Consider the following 22,352-nt stretch of genomic DNA (forward strand, 5'->3'; position numbering starts at 1 on the left):
TCAGAGACCATGTAGGTCCAGTGCTTTCAGATATGGGAAAACTGAGAACTAGGAAGGGGGAAATTGCTTGCCCCAAATCACATAGTTTTCATTTTATCTTTTTTGGCTTTATTCCAAACTCTAGTCTCTGGCTCTTAGAGCTGGACCAGCTAGGCAAATGTTGTGCTATATGACTTTAACTGGCTTTGAGGTACCATGGAAAGGAAGTATTTCTTCCCATGATATTAGAAAATGTTTGGATCCTGAATAGCCCACAGGTAGTTGGAGCATGCCAGCAAAGGTGAGGATGACTCTGAATTCTAGCTCTATGGACAGCTGTGTAACTCTGAGGGGGATACCCAGCTTCTCTGAGTATGAGTTTCTGTTTTGGGGGGCATTTTTGAGTCAAGGTCTTATTATGTAGCCCTGGCTATCTTGGAACTCACTTTGTAGACCAGGCTAGCCTCAAACTCATTGAAATCCACCTGCTTCTGTCTCTTGAGAACTGAAGGCCTGCACCACCATGCCTGACACCAGTTTCCATCTTAACATTGATAGTAACAACTGTGCCACATTGGTTTCCTGCTCATCTGGCTGATACGTTCTCATTCTTCAGATGTCTGCTCCCCAGTGACCTCTTTTGAGAAGTCTTTTTGGTTCCCTGATGAGTCCAGAATACTTATTGTATCACCACATATCTCTGTGGAGTATTGGCCTCAGTGGCCAGTACAGAGTGATAGATCTCATCATGCCATTTTCGTGCTTATGTGTCATGCTCATCTCTCTCCCCCACTGCCCTCCCTCATGTCCCCCTCTGGCTGGATCCATTTCTCTTTCCATATAGCCTTCCCTATTGCTTTCATACACTTGTGTTTTATAGCCCTCCTCAAAATCTTGTCCTCCCTCCCCACGATCCTCTTTCTAGTCTCAAGATCTATACACTCATATAAATACATGCACATACACACATAATTTTAAACCTAAATCCAGCATATTTGAGAAAGTACACAGTATTTATTTGTCTGAACCCGTGTTATTTTCTTTAACATAATGATGAGCCAGTTGCGTCAACTTTCCTGTATGTTATGATTTCAGTTTTTTCAGGCTACATAAATGCCTGTGTCTATATGCAGTTCATGTTCTCTATCCATTCAGCTGTGGATGGACATGTAGGTTGGCTCCAGTTCCTGGCTATTGTGGATAGTGGAGCAATAAACATAGGCATGCAAGTATCTCTGTGATATGTGAGTCCTTTGGGCATCAACCCAAGAGAGGTGTAGTTGAAGCACATGCTGCGTCTATCTCCAGGTTTTTAAGGAACCTCCATACTGGCTTTCACCCTCACTAGCAGCAAGGCAGGGTTTGTCTTTCCCCACAACCTCACCGTCATTGCTTCCCACCGTTTCTTGCTGTTAGTCATTCTGACTGCAGTGAGATGGATTCTCAAGGCACTTTTAATTTGCATGTCCCTGATGACAAAGGATGCTGAGTGCTTTTCAAGTGTTTATTGACCATTTGGATTTCTTCTTTTGAGAACTATCTATTTTGTTCATCAGCCCATCTATCGATCGGATCATTTGTTTCTTAGTGTTTAATTGTGGCTGCGGTTCTCTATACATTTTATGGATTAATCTCTTGTGTGGCTGGCAGAGATGTTTTATCTTACTATACAGGCTGTCTTTTTACTCTGGTGATCATTTTTTGCCATGTAGAAGATTTTTTAATTTCATGTAACCTCGTTGACAGATTTTTGGGGTAATTTCTGATACTATTAGAGGCTTAATTTTTTTTTAATTTTAATTTTTTTTTATTTTTAGAAAAGTACTTGTCTTTGCATGTATCTTATAGGATTTTACCTATGTTTTTCTGTAGCCTGTGGCAGTTTCAAATTTTCCAGATTACATTAAATTTTTGATCCCATTTTGGATTGATTTTTTTTGTGTGTGTGTGTGTAGAGTTAGAAGTATGGATCTAGTCTCATTCTTTGTTAAAGAGACCATCTTTTCTTGAATGTTTGTTTTTGACAACCTTGTCAAGATTTGTCTGTAACTGTGTGGATTTATTTTTGGGTTCCCTATCCTATTCCATTGGTTTGCACTTCTTGAAACAGTTCTATGCTGTTTACATTACTGTAGCTCTGCAGTGTAATTTAAATCAGGTATTGTGATGTTTCCAGCATTGCTTTAGTTGTTTTGGGGGTCTTTGTTCTATAATGTGAATTTTAGGATTTTTTTTTCTGGTCTGAAAAGAATGCCATTAGAAGTTTCAAAAGGGATTATGTTGAATCTGTAGGTTGCTATCAGAAATATAATCATTTCCTTGGTTAGATTTATACAACATTTTTAAAAAGTTATTGTGAGTAGAATTTTCTCTTTGATTTCAGCCTAGGTGGGCTCATTATTGGTATATAGAAAAGCTACTCATTTTTGTAGGCTGATTTTGTATCCTGCTACTTTGCTGAAAGTGTTTATAAAGGCTAAAAGTTTTCTGCTGTGCTCTTTAAAGTCTTAAGTATAGGATTGTGTTGTCCACAAATAGTGATAATTTGACTTATTCTTTTCCTGTTTGTAACCTTTTATTTTTTTTCCCTTGTCTAGCTAAGACTCAGCACTGTGTTGAATAAGAGTGGAGAGAATTGTTGCTTTTGTCTTATTCCAGATTTTAGTGGAAATGGTTCTAACCTCCTCTACTTATTATAATGATGGCTTTAGGTTTGCTGTATAGTGTCTTTATCATATTGAGGTATGTTACTTCTCCTTTTATTTTTATTTCCCCAAAGCTTTTATTATGAAGGCTTACTGAACTTTCTCAAGGCCTTTTGTATATTGACTGAGATGGTCACGTGGAGCCTGTCCTTAAGTCTACTTATGTGCTGGATTGTGGTTATTGACTTGTGTATGTTGAATAACCTTTTATTTCCAGAATGAGACTAACTTGCTCATGATATACAATCTTCTCAATGAACTTGGTTTTCAAGAATTTCATGGTAAATTTTTGTGTCTCTCTTCATCTGAGAGATAGGGCTGTAGTTTTCTTTTTTGCAGCTGTGTTCTTATCCACTTGTGTAAAGATGGCATTGCTCAGTGAATTTGGGAGTGTTCTTTCCTTTTTATTTCATAGAAGAGTTTGTGAGGACTTCTTTGAAGCTTTGGTAGTCTTGACAATGAATCCGGCTGGTCCTGGTCCTTGTTGGAAGGCCTTTTATTACTGCCTCTATCTTGCTGTTATGGATCTGTTTAAGTCGTTGATAGCCTCTTGATTTAATTTTTTGTGGGTATATACGTGTGATGTGTATCTGCATATATGTATGTGTAGGTACATGTGTGCGCAAGTGCTCATGTGAATGGAGGTATGGGTTTGATGCTCATGTTTTCCTTAGTTGTTTGCTAGTTCTTGTGAATTCTTTGGTTGTTTTTCTGGTTGGTTGGATCATTGTTGGGTTTTTCTTTCTCCCCTGTTAATATAATGAATAGCCAGCTTACTGTGTTGGAGATGATAGAGTCCTCCCCAACTCTCCTTTATTTATCAGTTACTCTCGTGACACTAATTCCTTTATGTGCTCTCATGATCAGCTCTCTCTTCCTCTGTGGATAGCATTCTTTTAGGAACCTTTATAGTACTGCCTTGCTGGTTATGAACTGTCTTAGTTTGTGCTTGTCTTGGAATGTTTCTATTTCTCTGTCCATGATAAAACATGGTGTGGCAGGACATAGCAATCTTGGTTAGCACTTACTTACTTTCAGGAGCTGACATATATTCTTCCATGTTTTCTCGGATTTGAAGGGTGATGATGAAAGATCAGATGCTGTTAGCAGGTTTCTGCTCTTGTAGGTGAGCTTTCCTCATGCAACTTTTAACATTGTTTCTTTGCTTTGTCCCTTTGACATCTTGACTATAATCAATCATGGAGATGTTTTTCTCTGGCCGTATTCTTCTGAGTTCAAATAGTTCTTTTTTGAAGGAAGAAAGTAGGTTTGTTGAATACAATGTAGGGGTTAACATATTGAATATTAGACAGTGAAAACCAGTACCACCCATAACCTCAAATAGCAGTTTTTAAATCAGACACTCTGATAGTACAACCCTAAGATATAATAATATATAGTAATATATATTTGAAGAATAACATTAGAAGAATATGAAAAGTCTTTGCTTTCCATTATGTTTCAATAGTCAAAGAAGCGTTATACACACATTAAAAATGTTGTAAATCTTAATCGACAGGAGTCTCGAAACTGAGCTGAGGTGTTTCAATCCATGTTGAATGACACTGTGAACTTGGCCTGTGCATGGTGCTAGGTGCCCATGAATATTCAGAAACAAGGCAGCTGTGGACTCATTCAAAGCAACATGGGAGCTCTGCTAGAAACCCCTCAGGTTTGGGTGCCCTTCAGTTTGAATTAAGGTTTAGCGATTACACATTCAGGAATCTTTTATTGTCACCCCATCTTTACGTCCCTCCATACTCAGTCGTGAAACTCTCTAGGGGAATGACCTGTAGTTTAAGAGGCCAGGTTTCCTCATGCCAGGCCAGTTGTCACTCAGCCTGTGAGGAGATACATCCTGTGTTCCCAGTCCTGACTGGAGGCAAGTCAGCCTGCCCCTGACTTGGACTAGTCCTTGGACATCCATTCCACTGTCTTTCCTTTTCCACTTGCGATTGCTCTTAGCTGGTCTTTTGTTCTATGGAACCCGGTGACCATGTGAAGTGGATGTCAGAGGGTAGGCATTTATGTGTGTGTGTGTGTGTGTGTGTGTGTGTGTAGGTCAGAGGAAAACTTGAGGTATCAGTATTCACATGCTACCATATGGGCTCCAAGATTGAACTCAGCCTTGGCAGCAGGGGCTTTATCCTCTTAAGCCTCTGGCAAATCCCCGTGCGCAGTTTCTTTAGGTGAAACATTACATGAAGGCTGGCCCACGCCTGCATTTGGGCCGCATGATAATTGGTTTTTGAGAAGAGTCCTGGAGTGTTCAGAGCAATGTTGGGTCTGTTTGCAACCCTTAGGTCACCCAGTGTTCTCTGTGCATGGTGAGCACGCGTGGAATAATACCAGCAGTGCCAATAACTGTTCACGTGTGCCACATACATGCCACATGCCTGGCAGATTTGTAAGAGCCCGGCATGTGCTGTCTCATGAGGTTCTGCTCATGGTTGTGAGGTATTCTCATCTCTGTCTCAGAGAGGGAAGGGTTGAAACACAAGGAGACTCCGACTTTCAAAGTCGACTTTCCTGGAGCCAGTGGAATCTGTATTCGAATCCACGCCCCCTGAGCCTTGATAACTATCCCCGGGATCAAAGCAATTTGCTTTATAAAGGGGAAGGGCGGCTTTAGAAAGATATTTAAGACTTTCTTGTATTTTTCTCCTTCTCCCTTCCCTCCTCTCTTTTATGAGAGATTTGCCGTAGTATTATGTGAATTTATTGGATTTATAATATGGGTTACAGAGGCAACAGTTTCAGTTAGAGAAAATTGGCTTCTTTTTCCAAATGTCATGTATCTCATTTTCTTTCAGCAGCGCTGGCCTTCTCCAGCTCCTCTTGGCTCCTACGTCATTCAGAAGTGGGCCCCACAATTAGAATGTGAGAAACCCTCACACGCCAATTTGGGTTTTGATATTTGTTCCAAGGGACACTTAAAATAAACCCTGAAGTTGATTATGGAAGGAGAGAAATGGATGGGAGCGAGAGGGGATTGAACGAGAAGCGAAAGTGAGGCAGTTGGACGTTCTCAATGACCCACTAACAAGTCATCTCTGCAGACATAAGTCCTCATCTATCCCTGTCCACCTATCTGGTCCCCACCCATGCCTGCTATGTCCTTCCTCCCCCCTCTCTTCTTCCTCTCTTTCTTCTTTGATTCACTTATTCATTGATTGATTAATCAATTCATCCATTTTTGATTTTTTTTAATTTTTAAAATTTAAGGGCAGGCAAGTTGGAGAGAGAGAGAGAGAGAAAGAGAGAGAGAGGAGAGAGAGAGAGATCATGCTCTTTGAGCTGGTCGGGGGGCAGGCACATAACAGACACATGATGGAGTGGAAGGCTTTAGACAAAGAGTCAAGAAGCCCAAGTATTAGAAACAAACACATATTAGGTTCTGATCAGACTCTGAAAGAAAGTGACAGAGAAAAAGAAAATGAAGAGTTGTCCCTTTCTGACTCAGGCAGACTCAGCAGAAGCTTGGGATGGCCCATAGGAATCACACTGGGGATAGGAGATCAAGAGGGGGCAGATTTTATGAAGGAAAAGTACAGTATTTCATTAAAGGAATGATCCCCTCACAGCTTAAGGTGGGCTTCTTATGGGTGGTCCCTTGTCCAGACAAATGAGTCACCCAATTGGAATATTAGGCTTTTTTTTTCCCATCCATGCCAGAGATTCTACTTTTTTGGCAAGAGGAGTTTTTTATTACCTGGCCTTTATTGCTATTATAACCTTACCCTCTCTGAAGAGGTAGCCCTCACTACTCTTAATGGAATTGGAACAATGGCTGATCTAAGATCTATCTGAGGTGTGGAGGTGTTGGGTATGGCACTGACTCTTTTAGTAAACATCTGTTGGGCACATCTCTGTTCGACACCGTGTTGAGTGCTGAGGATACAAATCCGTAGATTACCGTTCCTGACCACGAGGGGCCCCTCATCTAGTAGAGAAGGTGGAAATGAAGGGTGGTAGCTCATGGGAGGGGACACAAGAGCCAGGAAGAAAGGCGACCCAAAGGAAGGGATGACGACAGGCATGGAATGTGGTCTATCTAGCACAGGCCTTTGACGGCAGGCGTGGAATGTGGTTTAGCACAGGCCTTTGTTTGTTTCCCAGCCCCTCAGTGGAGTGATGTTTATACCATTTCTCAAGGACCAGTCTGGGATGGCTGGCTTATTAAACACATTTTATATGCCTAGAATTGCTGTAGAGCATTTATAATCATTTATATACAGCATTAGTAACAGCCCCAAAGGAATTAGATTTATAGATGTTAAATCCCTCATCACACAAATAATAGGAAGCAAAACAGGATCAGAGAAAGCAGAGAGAAAGAGAGAAGGTGGGGGTGCAGATCAGATTCTGGGTTCCTGGCCTAGAACAGTTAGGAACACAGGAGTTCAGTTAGACAGGGGTGAGCATACATGTTCACAAGTGACTCAGTCAGCTTCTATTGCATAACGAAGCACTGCTAAAATTTCAGTTACACAGCTAAAGTTTACTGTGGGATAACCTCATCTGAGCTTTGAATCATGGCTGTGGTAGAGCCAGGTTCCCTGATGTGGATTTTTTTTTTTTTTAAAAAAAGGTCTGCTTCCTATGCATTCATTCTGGGTCCCAGGCCCTGGCTTTGAGCTAAAGACTCAGCAGAATCTGAGCCCTGAACACATACCGCTGTTATCCAGATATGTCTCTTTGGTAGATTGCCAGAGCATAAGCCAAATGCACAAACACATGGCAAGCCTCTTACCATATTTGTCTGTTAGCATATTGTTGCAGCTAAGCACAAACCAAGAGGTGGGCGAGCACTCAATCCATCACAAGACCATATTATATCACACGACCTGGCCCAACAACAACAGAAAGCATGCCCCTGCCAAAGAGAGAGGTGACAAAGAGCAAGCACTCTCTTGCTTTATTTTTGAGGTTTTTGTTTATTTTTATTTCGTGTGTGTGGCTGTTTTGCCAGCATATATCTCTGTTCCCACGGTGGTCGGAAGAAGACATCAGACCACCTGGGACTCGTTACAGACAGTTGTGAGCTGCCATGTGGGTGCTGGGGATTGAAGCAGGGTCCTCTGAAAAGAGCAGCCAGTGCTCTTAAGCACTGAACCCCATCTCTAGCCCCAAGAGTAAATATTTTCCAACTGTCATCTAGAGTAGACACAGGAGTGGCAGCCACGCAAGGCTGTGAGGGAAGTGGGGCAGCAGAGAAAGCAGGTATCTGGCCACAAGTCCAAGAGTTGGATAGTGTCAGGAAGGATTAAGTTACTAGATGTCTAAATTCAGGAGTTAGCCTTGTTCTTCCATAAAGAGCTTGGGTCTAGGGCAGAGGACACAGCTAGTCAGCAAGGTATTGTCTTACAAGCACAAACACCTCCAGAAACCATGTAAAAAAAATCTGAATGTGGTGGTACCCACTTATAATGCCAGTCCTGGAGAAGAAGAGACTAACAGATCCCTGGGAGCTCACTGGCCAGTCAGCCTAGCCTACTTGGTGTATTCTAGACCAATGAGAGATCCTCACTCAAAAAGCAAAAAAGATGAGATGGGCAGTGGAGGCACACACCTTTAATCCCAGCACTTGGGAGGTAGAGGCAGGAGGATCTCAGTGAATTTGAGGTTAGCCTCGTATAAAAAGAGAGTTTCAGGACAGCCAGAGCTGTTATGCAGAGCCCTGTCTTGAAAAGACCAAAGAGAGAGAGAGAGAGAGAGAGAGAGAGAGAGAGAGAGAGAGAGAGAGAGAGAGAGAAAATATGAAGAACAATACCTAAGATTGTTCTCTGTCCCCAATATGTATGTACACACATGTTCACCCACAGACATACATCTGCACATATACATGTACACATATGCACTCACTCACACTTACCAGTACTCACTGACGAAGAACTGGTCTTCAGGCAGAGAAAGAGACTGGAATCCTGAGACAGACTGAGGTGGGAAAGAGTTAACCTTTACTCTGTGTGTCCAGGGCTCAGACCCTGGTAGGAGTCCAACTCAAAGCTAGAGCCTGGGGTATGCACCAAACTAGAGCTGCCTGCCATTGCTAATGCTCTAGGCTGAGCTTGGCCTAGAAGTTGGAACAAGGATGAGCACCTAAAACGGCAGGGCTGTGGCCAGAAGCAGGCTGAATGGACATGCTGTGTGATGGATAGGCTATGTGAACGGGGAGGTGTGTTACCAGAGATGCAGCTAGATCCAGGAGTGATGACGTCACTGGATGATCTTGGTGTAGGGGGTGGGTGGGCTAGAACTCTGGTCTCAGGAATGTGGAGTCTCTCTGGTCCTCCCTGAAGAGCCAGGCAGGATCTGAAGCTGGGAAGAGATGTCACTGGAGTTGTGTTTTAGGATCTTGCCATTACGTGTGGTCCATGGGGAGCAGCATCAGCACCATCCAGTTCCTTTTTGGTCTAATCTTGACCTACTGAGTTAGAACCGATGTTGGAATGAGATGTCCGTAGAACTTCTGTGTGCATTTCCCTCTTTCAGACTGACTGCTCCAAAGTTATGAGGGTATAGCTCTCCAGACTGCCAAACTTGCCCAAGACCCCAACTATGAGATGGCAGAGTCTAACTAGAAAGTTAGAGGAAGAGTCTCCCCCACCCCATTTCTGACACAAGTTGTGAATTTTGGGGATTTCTCTAAGGCAGTCTCAGTTTAAATACTTCTCTGGGAGATCTTACAGAATCCACTGGAAGCTATTTCACTCATGGATACAGCATCTCACAGAGAAGGAAACCATTCAAATCATACAAAGGAAGAGCTGCAGAGGTAGAACCTAGGAAGTTTCCCATGCAGAGTCCGCATCCTCAGGGCACACACGCTATGTTCCCAGTACTGAGGTGCTGTCTATGGAGTAATCCCAATAGGAAACTCACCTGGGCTTTGGTGTTAGAATTTCCTCCTGGGGCAGCGTTATATTAACATGGTTGATTTTCCACAAGATTGAATCCTATCCCTATCCTGTCACCATAAACCATCAGAGGTAGCCAGAGGAGCCACAGTGAACAACAGACAGGAAATGTCAATTCTGAGAGGTTACCTTCCTGGATCTAGGAATAAACACTAGACCCCTCTTTGGAAATAATGAAATTGGTTCTCAGATATCAGTAGTTTGAACATTGGCTTTAGGGATGGGTGGATTCCTGTAATGCTTCATCATCTTCTGACACCCCTTGGCCTTAGTAAGTTCAGAACAGAATGGCTCAGAACTAGACTCTTTGGGTGTTATGTTTTCCCCACCCTGCACCCTCATTTCCCCCTTCAAAACAGGATATATCAGTTTTTCTTGCATGTAGACCCCCCAATCATAAGCTTTGTATGACTCACATACTTCCACTGAGTAGAAAAATTTTAAATATATAACAAATAATGTTCAGAGAATATATGCCCACTGTAAAGTCCTTACAAAACCCAGTGCCACGAGCAACAAATATATGCCAATAAAAATATGAGGGGTTCAAGACAAAATAATTATGTTGAAACACAGCTATCCAAATGTTGAGAAATATTTTGTAGTGTTGTAGTAAATGTATGTATTTACTGACATTTTAAATCTCAAGCTAGCGGAGGGTTTAATAATTACTGTGATTTCAAAGCGGTATTGAGCATAAATATTTACCAACATTTGATACATGCAGCAATCATTAGGTGACTGAAAATATCAATGGATTTTATTAGCAAAAATTCTGCAGCCTATGGCTGCTATGGTGGTTGGTTGTCTAAATTCATAATGGAAAAAGTGTTACATTTCAGTCAGAGGTTCATGGGAACAAAGATGTAATGTTTTGCTCAAGTGCAAATAGTTCACTTGTTTATTGATAGACCTATAAAGCCCAGGCTCAGAAACCTTGCTTCAAAGTACATCTTGTGTGAGGTGTACTTAGTTTTAATTGTGCATCGAATGACAATTCAATTTGTTTCAAGAAAAATTTGAGAACTTTGAAAGAGTCCTCGAGAAAATTGGAGGCACCGTGGAGTTGAACAAAGCTTGGCTGGGATTTGGTGTGCTGCTGTCTGGGTGGATTTATGGGCAAATGTCAGTTGGGGAATATTGACGACTGATAATCCCCTCATCTGAAAAGTCTACATAATGTGGCATGGCTTCGAGGTGGGCTTGCTTTTGCCACTTATCAGTAATGGGATTGAAATTTATTCAACCCTAAAGCACTGGCCCGGTGCCAAGGTGAGGATGGAGGAAAAATAAATGAAAATTAAGAAAAGCTAAAAGAAAACCAACTGTGCACAGCCTTTGGGAAATCCATTTGTGGCCACTGAGTCGGCATCCATCTGGAGTACACCAACGTTTTCACACCATCCAAGACAGAAAAGAAATGGAGGAGTCCCAAGAGCAAGACTAATGTTTGAATAAAAGGCATTTTCTGAATGACCCACAGAGATTTTTTTATTATGCTCATGACTTTTTGGAATACTTTCCATTGGCATGGCAAACCTTCCTCTCACAGAAGGCTTTCCCTGTTGGCTCCCTTAGAATGGCCGTGAGGGTGGCTGCTGACTGTTGGGTGCATGCCAATGTTTCAGAGCTGTGTGTTCCCTGGGAAAAAAGGGGTCAGGACTTGCTCATATTTCTGTCATTCGTAGGTGACAGACTGGCTCTTGGTGTGGGTCTCCTCTAGGGGTCAGACTCAGTGGGATGAAAGCCTAGGAGTGGGTTGAGGATTATGCATGGTCTTACCCATTGTCTATTATCTTCTGATAGAGTTTTAGGTATTCAGGTCAGCCTTGGAGGTGTACATAGCCTAGGATGACCTTGAATCCTGATTCTCCTACTTCTACCTCTCTAGTACTAGGATTGCTGCACTCTTCCTGGTTTATGCTATTCTGAGGATGAAATCCAGGGCTTTGAGTGTTCGGCAAGAGTTCTCCAAACTTTCCTGTCCCCAGAAGCAAGCCACTTCCCTGTTCTCCCCAGACACTTCAGTGGTCAGAAATTTGATGACGCAAAAGGAAGAAGGAGGTTGTGCGCTTGGGGCTGAGGCTCACCCCCTGTTTCAAGCCTATATGTTTGTAGTCAAACTAACATGAATTACCAGGACCTTCTGGAGAACTCAAGTAATGGAAGATAAGGTTCTGGAGCATCATACAGATGCACACGCCTTTGTGTAGAACTGGGGCCACTGCCCAGATCCCTGGGAAGAGATCTTATTGGCACCTGTAGTTGTTTCTTTTTCTCTTTGGGGGGCCTGCCACCCAGCTCCCAAATAATCACACTGCTCGGCCTCTTTGCCTATCCTTTCTCCTGTCTTGCTATTGGCTGTTCAGTTCTATCTAATCAGGTGTTTTAGGCAGACAAAATAACCCAGCTTTACAGAGTTAAACAAATGCAACATAAAAGAATGTAACACATCTTTGCATCATTAAAAAAAATGTTCTACAGCATAAACAAATGAAGCACATCTTCAATTAATATTCAGCAACAGGTACCAGAAGGAATATATTTCCCTTGTGATCCAATCATGTCTTTCAAATACCACGTCCAAGATGGGATCAGGGGATCTTCACTCTGAGCTACTCTCTCTCAGGGAATAGTAAAGCCAGGGTCGTAGACGAGGTGTTCCTTTTCAACCCTTTGTTATCTATCCCACTCTCCCTATTCTGTCTCCTCATTGTCTTTGCACTCGGTGTTCTCTGCATGTCCACTGTCATCATCCTGTCCCAGCCACCTCCGTTTTTCTCCAGAGCAGAAGTCTGGCTAATAGACTGAACAGTGTTGTAATTAATATAGTTTCTGTGTGATTATCCAGGTCTAGGCATCTGGAAAACAAACAAACAAAAAAGCAGTCTATGATTATGTAATGGTGCCCAATGTGGGCCCATTAGCAAGGTGGAAATCCAAGCAGAGATAGAGATAAGAAGGCAGAGTCAGGGAGATGCTATGTAGCTGCCAAAGGCAAAAGATGTCAGAACCTTACTGTAGGTCACAGCCTTGTGGTGATACATAGATGAATAGAAATGGGTTAGTTTAAGATGTAAGAGTTAGTTGTAAAAAGCCTGAACTAATAAGCCAAATAGTTTTGTAATTAATATAGTTTCTATATGATTATTTGGGTCTGGGAAGCAGGGAAATAAGAAAGCAGTCTCTTATTACACAGAGCCTGTAGAATGGGCTCATGAGAGGCTCTGCATCTCACTATACCCTTTTCACCAACTGTCTTAGGAGTCTCTTGTCACCAAAGGAGAGAAATGCAATTGTTTAGTATCCATTACTTATTAATCTGTGTTTTAGTTCTCTGACCCTCTTTTCTCTCTCTCTCTCTCTCTCTCTCTCTCTCTCTCTCTCTCACACACACACACACACACACAATATATATATATACATATGTATATGTATATATATATTCTGATCATTTTCAATCTTTATCCATTCTTCTCAAGTCTCATTTTTGCATACCTTCTTCCAACATGGCACCCTCTATAATAGTATATATATCCCAATTATACATTCTGGGACTGGGGAACTAACCACAGACTGAGCTTAGGGACCTACTGAACCTACTGTGAGTTGGACTTCAGCCCAAACTCTATTAGTCACATGACCTCCACAAATACCTTCTTTAATTGGAGGGCCACAATGTTTCTTGGGATCTCCTGGAGTCAGCATCAATTTAGAACCAGTATCCAGTAAACACTGGAAAGTCTGACTGTTTCCTTTCCCCCAGTGTACAGTTACCCTTATAAAAGCCCATAAGTCCGGCTGGGGAAGGACTGGAGACAGGCTAACAGTAAAATTTCTAGGTATTTTTATCAAGGTCCTTCCTTAGGAAGCATGGCTGTCCATTGAAGGTGTTCTGGGTCTGCAAAATGGCTCAAGTCTGGAAATGGATTTATGGGCTGAGATTCCCTTTTGCCAGGATCCAATGTGGCCATTCTTTCCCTTGTTTGAGAATTTTTCGGTATACTGATCAAACAGAAATACAGTAGGCTTCTTATCTATTCCATGCCTGGAAACACTATGATTGATTAGCTAGAATCGAAGGTCCAGATGAGTCACACCACCGTAAGATTCATTTGCCTGTGCTGACCATTACAGGTTAAGCCATTATGAACATTGCCCTGTCTATGGTGCCCATTACAGTAATTACAACCACCTTGTCTTTGGTGATTCAGTGCTGCCACCTGGCCCCTGCTACCTCAGGCCCAATTAAACCCATTGCTATTAATTCATCCAACTGAGCAGCAGCGACTCCAACTCTAAGGTCCAGCACAAGGAAAACGGGTGACAGCAAAGCTCTTCAAATTAGGTCTTATACAGCATCCCTGCTCTAGCATTGTATTTTCCCGGAGCCTTAAAATCTCTTCATTAACACTAAGCCAAAGGATAGCAGGCATCTTCAACTACTTTTCAGTTGGCTATCTTTTGACAAATGCTTCAACCAACCATTCAAACAAACTTTTCACATTTTTTTTTAGCTGTGCAAGCTTCCATATTAAATCTAGACTCTCCACTCAGAGGGCCCATACTAATAAACTCTGCCTGATCCAGTGCCGGGTTCCTTCACCGTTAACCCAGAGCCTTGAACTTTATTCCCATACAGATTCTCCAGATTTCTGCTTCAACAAATTAGCAAACTCGTTAAGCTCTTTATCCTCATGGACTTCACTTTCCACCTCCCCATTAGGAGCCTGCTTTGCCTTAAGTCTGGCTATAGGGCTAGAGGAAACTAGTGGTGTACCCTGAGGCATACCAGTATTGTCTTTCCTGACATTTCCTTCAGAGAAAATCATTGCTAGTTTAGTAGACAAACAAAAGGTTAATTTCCTCAGTTAAAGATGGAAAAGACAACATTTCAGGAGCTGGGGGTCTAAGTACATCTGCTGAGGGTGAAGAGACTAATTCCTCAGTTAAGATAAGACCTTGAGACTCTGAGAGTCATCTGAAGCTTATCAGCCTCAATAGGTTCTTCCGTCCCCCACACCCCCATCCCAGGTTATAGGTTCTCATTCTTTACCAATTAGTGGCCCTATTTTAACCTCCAACACCCTTTGAGGCTGGAACTTGAATTTTTGCTGTAGAATCTTAGAATGAGGACTTTGGTTTGATTTTCTGCAACCTGTCTCTGGTTACTGGAAAAAAGATTCTCTTCCAGGGCACACTTAGACATCTTTAGACTATTTGTGCACATCTGGATAAGCTTTCCTCTGTCGATTTATCCAGAGAGGTTAGGAGCAACCAACCAGCCTAATCATTTTCCTTATTTTTTCTACAAACTGTCAAAAGATTTTTATACAGAGCCACCAAATCCACTGCTGCTCACAACTGGTGAATCAGGATAATCAAATAATTTATCTCCTTAAGTTTGTAAAATAGTTCACACCATGGCTCTCAGTATTCTCCCAGAAGAGGCTTCAGTAACCAAAGCAGCTTTGGTAACTGTAGGTGTTGACAAATTGGTTAGCCTCCTCTGGATACTTAAAAAATTCATCCTTGTATTTCTGCTGTTCTAGAACTTTCATCGACCATTTTATTTTGTTTTTGAAATAATGATGAAAAACTTTAAACAGAAAGAAGAGCTTGGAATGTAAGGAAACCAAGAACTTGCCTTTAATATTCACACATTTTTTTCATTACTATAATGAAATACTTAAGGTAACACAAGGAAAAGATGTGTATTTTGTTCATAGTTTTGGATGTTGAGCATCAACCAGCATGGAACAGTTTCTGGTAACGGTTCCTCCTGGTGAGGTCACTTCATGGTATGTGGCTATGTCAAGACCATGTGTGGGAGGAGATATCATGTTGCAGAACTGGATTCAAGAGAGTGATTTGGCTGGTGGGTTTGCTCTTAATGCATTTTCAAGGGAGCCTGTGTATCTCCATGAGAGCTTCCTTAATGCCTGATAGGAGTCTGAGCCGGTCTGAAAAGTCTACTCAAAACCCAAAACTGAAAGTTAACTGTAAGCAGCAGGGGGGAGGGCCAGGAAGCAGGAGGGGGGGGAGAGCCAAGGCCAAACTAAGCCACCCGCGGGGAGGGGGGGGATGCAGAGCAGTCACATGCACAGAGTGGCATTGTGTACTGATCACGCTGTTACAGAGGCGCTTGTACCACTGTCGGGCAGGGGGGGGGGCCCGATTTAACTATCGCCAAACCGCTGGGGCTAAGTCGCCCGTCAGGAGTCCTGTTTGCCTACTTTCTAGCAAGCGCCAGGAAAAATTGAGTCACTGCAGATGTTCAGTGACTCAGAATCTCAGTTGCTTCTGCTGCTGTAGTTGGGCAGAGTGAACCGGTAAGGAGCTGTGCTGAGAGGGTTCAATCTGTACGGAAGGAGAGGCCTCTGGAGGGGCAGGCGGTCGCCACCCAGGAGGCTCTGATTCGGGGCGGGTATCCGCAAAATCCCCCGTTGGGCGCCAATCTGTAATCGGCGTAATAACCAGGCTAGCTTAATATGAAACAGCAAATTTTAATAAAGGGATATCTTACAACACCAGCGATCCAGCGATGAGCAGGAAATACAAAAAAAGAGTCCTGCAGGGCTCACTCTCGCCAGATTTATATGTAAACATTAGCCCGAGGGAACACGCCCCCTAATGGGCTGGGCTTATCCCTACATATTCTCTCTCTCTCTCTCTCTCTCTCTCTCTCTCTCTCTCTCTCTCTCTCTCTCTCGACTTGTTATATAGATCAGCCTGAAATTCATGTTCCTCTTGACTAGCCTCCTAAATGTACGGATCCAAGTGTACACCACCACAGCTGGCTCAGTACTTTGCTTATTTTATTTTTGACAAATGTTGCCACCCTAAGTTTTAACTGCGGCCTGATGAGTCCTGAGCTGTGTGGGTCTTGCAGCCGCTGAGGCACTGCTTTCATGCCCTTCTCCTGGAGCACATGGATGAATATTTGTATGACTTCAATTTCTACTAGAAACAACCAGTTTTTCTTGCAGTGTGCTCTGGCTATCCTAGAACCAGGTGCCAGAGGATTCTTTCTAGTCCAATTGTGGCACCAACGTACAGTACCCTCTTGGGCTTCCCTCTCCCTGGCCTTGGTTTCTCCATCTTTGAGATGAAGAATGAAGTCAGAAAATCTCTACAGTGTCTCCATTTTCAGCCAGAGAAAAGTTTGTAGGAAGAAGTTCCATGCTCTCAGGGGATCCAGCAACTCTTCAGAGGTAGACTTGCCAGGAGCTGGGAGGAGAGTTGGTAGCCGAAGGTCACTGATGCTTCACCAAGGTCAGAAACTTTCATTTGTCCTTTACCTGAACCAGAGAGAGCAATGATTTTCCCAAGTTCCCAGAGCTAAAAAGTGTCAGAAGCAGAACTTGAATGTTTATCTGAGGGATTCATGAGTCTAAGATTTTCTTACGTACAGGATATACCTGCTTTGTCACAGGAAGTTTTTCCCCAACATCCCTAACTAGGTTGTTCCTTTGGTGTTGTCCCCTGGAGTGTTAATGGGCCAACTATTGCTGGTAAGAGACCCTTGTTCTGGGCATACTGCCCCAGAGGTAGAGAGTTGAGTCCCGAAGCTGCGAAGCGGGATGATCAGAAGCCAGCGGGCTGACCCAGAGCCTGAGGACGGCTCAAAGGCTTCGCTCTGAAGGCATTTGTTCTGCAACCCCAGCTAATGAACCAGCGAGGAAATGGCATCAATAAGAAGCAAATTAAACACCAGCTCCAGTTAATTCGCAGGCACAGCTGCTTGCCTTCCTGCTTTCAATTTCAGATTCACATTATGAATGGCCTCCCTGGAGAAATGAGCCCCTCCCTCCCGGGAAGAAGAACCGCGCGCCAAGCAACCAACTTCAATTGAGGCCCGGCAACTTATCTCTAGGTCCTCGCTCTGTGGCGAGAGACTCTCTGAGCCGGGCCAGTTTCACTCAAAGTTAGTAATTAAGGTGTAATTGAAATGAAATTAATTGCAATAAATTTGTCATGAGCACAGCCATTGATTGAGGGCGTTCAGATGCGGTCCGGGCATGAGACATTGATTGCCACGCTTTTTTGATAAATGTAATTGCAGTGGTATCTTTTGTTACTTTAGAAATTATCTCTTGCCTGAAATGGGTTTCCATAGGGAGGGACTGGCCTTGAAGCCATCTGACGTCCTGAAAATTGGAGATAAAAAGAGACTACTCCTTTCCCGTTAGGTTGGGTACACACTCCGTTGCTCATGTCTCACACAGCATTTGTTTCTCCGTGGCCCTCTAGCCCATATGGACATTTCTGAAAATTAGGAGGAGACATACCTTCCTTTGGGAAGACACAGTTGGTCCTAAGGTATACAGCTTGGCCAGTGAGGCCTGGGCTTGGTTTCCGCTCTCATTGTTCAACTCTACTGGGTACTTTTGTGTAGCAAATGGCTTTTCACAACCATACATAGCAGACTTCATGCAGAATGAGATGACAGAAAAGCATGCTGAGACCTGTCGTCTTAAAACCTTATCTTAGGAACACAGTCCCCACCCTTCTCTTACCAGGGGTTTTGATTGGCTGGATGCATGCAGAAATCACCCCCAGGAATCACAGGCCTCTAGCAGTGGTGATGAGGGAAGGAGGGAAGGACCGGGTTGGCTGCCAGTGAAGTGGGGTGTAATCTGGTCACAGGACTCTCGGGTGGACGGGTGGTAGGTAGGGGGGAGGTCCATGATTCTAATCACATTGTGGGAGAAGGCATGGGCATCTCAGGTCCATGGGAGCGATGCTCACAGGTACACATCACAGTGGGTATGTCTCCCAGAGGTGCTGGTACGCAGCAGGCCTGAGGGGCCCTGGGGTCCCATACTGAGTCTCAAGGTGTAGGCGTTGAGACCAGATCAGGGTTGACAGGAAGGATGCAGGATGTTAGATCCAACTGGATAACAGGAGGCTGAGGGTCCTTTCTGATGCCCAGTGACAAACGCTGCAGCTTTCTGCATCTGAAGAAGAGTTAGTTCTTCCTGACCCAGGGCCCTCCTTCCCGTGTGCTCTGCTCTTCAGGCTGAAGCTTTGGCTCGTTCATCCAAACGTTTCTTTTCTCGTTTGCTCACCCAGTAAATGTTCAGTGCGGACTGTCTGTGTGCAGGTGCTGTGCAGGTGGGGAGGAATGAAGTGGGTCAGAGGTGACACAGTGCAAGCCCAGAGCTCTGAGTGCAGGACTGGCACATTTGACTCACTTCGTGGGACTCCTGCCCCACTCCTACCTTGCCTGCCTGGGCCCTGGAGGCCCCGAAGTTGATTGCGGCTGATGGCACTACTGCTGTCTTCTGTCTTCAGATAGGATTGGCCAAAGCAGGAACCTGGCAGGATACGAGGAGGGAGGACAATACAGTTGGCATTTGTTCCATGTCTCATGGGTTCCCCTGAAAGAGAATAGCCCTGTACCAACACTGGAAAAGGCTTCCTGCCCTTCAGTCTGAGCTTTGTCAATGACATCCATTGTTGGCGTATTGCCCTCTCCTGCACACTGTAACAGTCTGTTCCCACCTGTGAACGTGGCCATCTTTAGTTGTGTGTCGTTTTTCTTCTTGAGACAGTCTGGAGGTTAGGCTGGCCTTGAACTCTCTGTGCACCCAAAGATGACTTTGAATTTCTGATCCTCTTGCCAGAACCTGCCAAGTTCAGTGATTATAGGCATGTGCCTCATCGTTTAGTTTGTGTTTTGGAAGAGGGATTTAAGACCACGTTCCCACGCAGACATCAGGAACCCTGAGCACAGGAAGCATAGACTTGAGTCTGCCACCCTTAGACCACTTGGCTATCCTGACATAGTGGCCTGGCTTCTCTTTAAGTTCCTTAGCGCCCACAGTCAGGCTATGCTGTATCCCCTCTGGAGGACCAGCTGCCTGGGCAGAGATGCTCAGGGATGGTGAGAAGGGATGGCGAGAGTTTTGGTGGTGTGCGTGTGTATGTGCACACACATGCGGGAATGCTTCTTTGCAGCTAGAGGTGAGGTCTGAAGAGAGGGCTAAGGGCTAACAATGTATTAGGTCTTTTACAACACTATGACCAAAATACCTGAGAACAGCTTAAAGGAGGGGGGGACTAACTATGTCTTACAGTTTTAGAGCGGTCAGTCCTTTATGGCATGGGGTGTGTGGAAGAGAGAGCAGTTCATATCATGGCATCCAGGAAGTAGACAGGGCTATACAAGCCGGCCGAGGGCCTAGTATGTTCTTCAAAGGCATGTCCTCAGTGACCTACATCCTCCAGCTGAGCCACACCTCCTGTTTCTAGAACTTTCCAAAATAGTATCAGCAGCTTGCGGAGGAACATTTCACATCCGTACCATAACAAGCAGGAAAGTGGGAGCAAAGAGGAGTTTCCCCACACAGATAAAGCTGACGTAAAGGCTTGAGGCGGGATGGGAGACTGAGATGTGTCTAAGGCTCTGAAGGAGGCTGGAGGCTGGTGTCTCACTTGGCCAAGTTCAGGGACAGCTCTGCTTCCTGCAGCAGATGGGGTCTTTTTTAGAGTTCATGAATCTTTGGCATTTAAGATTGGATCTCCTCTCTGGGAACCGAAACCTTGTGACCTGGCCTGAAGGTCACTGAACCTTCTAGCAACGGAGCTCCTTTTCCTGAAGTCCACATGCCATCTTCTGACATGCTTCCTGGATGGGGAAATGGGTTCCCTGTTTCCTTAAGGGGCCACTGTGTGTGGGGGACACCCTAAAGTCACACAAGGTGTGACGCCTACTTCTGAGCTGCTGCAGAGCATAGTGACCTCCAAGGGGGACGGGAGTTGTGGAACTCGATTCAGCCAGTGTTTGCTTCATTATAAAATGTTTTCACCAAAGTCTTGGTTGTTGTTTTTTTTCTCTCTCAAACATTATATTCCAACTGCAATTTCTTCTACCGTCTTCCTTCCCAGCTTCCCCTCCTTAACCCGCTCCTCCTCCTTTCCCTTCAGAAAAGGGCAGGACTCCCAGGGATATCAACCAAACACGGTATATCAAGTGTTCTTGATGAAAGCCATGCTCAGAAATGGGACTTTGGGGGAAAATGATTGGATCAGAAGGGCTCTGCCTTCATCAGTGGATTCATCCATTGAAGGATTCGGAATCTGAATTGACTATTGAAAGTAGGGAGAATTGTGAGGGCTGGGGCCTGGCTGTAGGAAGCATCACTTGGGAGTGTGTCCTGGAGAGTTAGATGTTGTTCCCAGTGCCCTCCTTTCACTCACACTCTGTTTCCTGGTTGTCATAAGGTGAGCAACTTTGTTCTGGCAGACCCTCCCACTGCCCTGATAGTCTGTGTTATCACAGGCACATGGCAATGGATCCAGGGGACTCTACTTTCCTCATTGTTGCTGCAGTGAACACCTGAAGAAAGCCACTTAATGGAATGTTCTAGTTTCACTTCTGTTGCTGTGATAAGATACTCTGACAAAAAGCAACCCTGGGGAGGAAGGGTTTATTTGGCTTACAGTACCAGGTGGTAGTCCATCCTGTGGTGTGTGTATCAAGGCAGGGACAGCAAACAGTTGGTTACATCATCCATAGTTAAAAGCAGAGAGAACTACATGCACACATCCTTTCTTGCTTGCTATTAGCTAACTTTCTTCTATCTTATACTGTTAAAGACCTTGCTTAGGGAATGGTGCCACCCACAATGGACTAGGTTTTCCTAGTCAACTAACAGCCAGGACAGTCCTCCACAGGTGTGCCCACAGTCCAACCTGTCTAGGTAATTCCTCATTAAGGCCTTCTTTCCATGTGATTCTAGGTTGTATCAAATTGGCATTTAAAAGTAACTAGCCTAGAAATATAGCACGGATATTATAAATCCAGAGACAGCTATAGGGTTCAAGCTGAAGATCAGAAAAGCAAAGCGGCCAACCACTAGAGAGAGGTTTTATTTCTACTAAATCTTCAGACCAAAAGAGTGAAATCCTGTCTCCATGAATCCTCAGACTCCAGTGAGTTCCTGTTTTTTTCCCCTGTGAGTTCCTGTCTCTGCCCAGCCATATTGATTTTGTCTCTACTTCCCTAGTGCTGGGTTTAAAGTTGTGTAACTCCCAAACATGGGATTAAAGATATGAGTCACCACCACCAGGATCTGTTTCTGGATCGATCTTGTGTAGCCCTGGGTAGCCTTGAACTCACAGAGATCTGTGTGCCTCTATCTCCCCAGTCCTGGTATTAAAGGTGTGTGCCACTACTCCCTGGCCTGTAGTAGCTCATCTTTGCATTCTGATATTCAGGCAAGCTTTATTTATTAAAACACAAGTAAAATATCACTATATTTCCCATTTTTAAACTAAAAAAGAAGACTATAACTAATTTAAGCAAAACTATATACAATAAATACAATGACTATATACAATATATACAGGCAATAAATATACTTTCTAGCCCATTTGCATTTGACAAATTTAGAGAAAATACTTCATTCTCTATACTATATTGGTGAGTCCTAATTTATTTTCTATCATAACTTGCTTTCTGTGTTTTATAAACAAGGAAAACTCTAAGTATCAGTTATTCAACTCCCTCAGAGACACAAGAAGGAAATGTTAGCTGAGTAAGCAACACATGCATTCAACCAACTTCCAAGCCTGGTCTACAAGAGCTGGTTCCAGGACAGGCTCCAAAACCACAGGGAAACCCTGTCTCAAAAAACCAAAAAAAAAAAATGTGAATAATGAGAGAAACATCTGGCTGCCTGAACAGTCACCGAAAGTTCCCGTGCAACATTGGGGCATCCATATTTGGCCTATAGGCCTA

The sequence above is a fragment of the Microtus ochrogaster genome, linkage group LG8, assembly GCF_000317375.1.
Source record: "Microtus ochrogaster isolate Prairie Vole_2 linkage group LG8, MicOch1.0, whole genome shotgun sequence".
NCBI lineage: Eukaryota > Metazoa > Chordata > Mammalia > Rodentia > Cricetidae > Microtus > Microtus ochrogaster.